Raw genomic sequence first — 1,285 nt, 5'->3', positions numbered from 1 at the left:
AGTTCATGTTTAAGTCAGTCTCTTTCCCCTTGCATTTTACTATAAGCGACAAGGAGAAACCATGCAGCCCCTTTAAGATCTTGCTTAGAAATCTCCTCAGCCAAATATCCAAGTTCATCACTTAAAAGTTCTACCTTCCAAAAAAAAAGTTCTGTCTTCCACCAAACATTTGAACATAATTGAGACAAGTTCTTTACCACTACATAAAAAGCATTGCCCTTCCTCCATTTCCAGTCACATGTTCATCATTTCCTTTTAAAGCCTCACCAGAAGTACATTTAACATCCACATTTCTAAAACATTCTGTTGCTGGTGTCATGTATTTTCTAAAATGATAGAGATTTTCTCTGTAGCTCTCTTCACTTCTTTCTGAGCCATCACCAGAATTGACTTTGATGTCCATAATTTTACCAACAGTATCTTCAAGACAGTATAGGCTTTTACTATTACCAAAAACAAACAAATAAAAAAAGCTAAACCCACTGCCAACGAGTCGATTCTGACTCATAGCAACCCTGAAGGGCAGAGTAGAACTGCCATATCGTGTTTCCAAGGCTGTAAATCTTTATGGAAGCGGACTGCCACATCTTCCTCCCAAGGAGTAGCTGGTGGGTTTGAACTGCTGGCCTTTTGGTTAGCAGCCAAGTGCTTAACCACTGCGCCACCAGGGCTCCTTGTCTTTTACTGTTAGGCACCTTAAAACTCCTCCAGTCTCTACCCATTACCCAATTCCAAAATCATTTCAACGCTGTAGATATTTGTAGAGCGACACCCCTACTTCTTGGTAACAAATTCTGTCTTAGTAGCAAAGAAAACCCCTTCCCAAATGGGATAATAACCACAGATATAAGGGTTAGGATTTATAACACTTATTTTTAGGGGACACAATTCAGTCCATAAATTTCTTAGCATTATGTTCTTATTTTTGTTTAAGTTAGATTTTCTTTAAAAATTACAAATGAGTTAACATACTACCAAAACCACTAACCGTGTAATTTTAGAAACTGATATTTTGTACTGACTGCTGGAGAATATAAGTTCTGTGAAACCTGCAGCTAAGGCTTGACGTTGTTAAAAAGGAAATGTACCTAATTGTGGTTTTACTCATTTTTCTTTTTAAATTAGTAAGTGTCAGGTAAATGTTTCATTGTGTAATCTTGAATACTAAAGGAAATGTATTTTTTAAATTGTGTTTTAGTGCAAATTAGTTTCTCATTCAAAGATTTATACACAAATTGTTTTGTGACATTGGTTGTAATCCCCACAGTGTGTCAGCATTCTCCCT

The 1,285-nt window shown here is 36.5% G+C and overlaps 1 protein-coding gene across 2 annotated transcripts in view; it reads left to right on the top strand.

Moving 5' to 3' along the window:
* SPEN (spen family transcriptional repressor) overlaps positions 1-1,285 on the top strand; it is a 92,883-nt gene that overhangs the window by 27,503 nt on the left and 64,095 nt on the right. The gene's annotated exons all lie outside the window — the stretch shown is intronic.

The sequence above is a fragment of the Trichechus manatus genome, unplaced genomic scaffold, assembly GCF_000243295.1.
Source record: "Trichechus manatus latirostris isolate Lorelei unplaced genomic scaffold, TriManLat1.0 scaffold00048, whole genome shotgun sequence".
Taxonomy (NCBI): Eukaryota; Metazoa; Chordata; class Mammalia; order Sirenia; family Trichechidae; genus Trichechus; species Trichechus manatus.
Note: the sequence above shows the minus strand (reverse complement) of the source record. Positions and strands in the feature narration are given on the sequence as shown.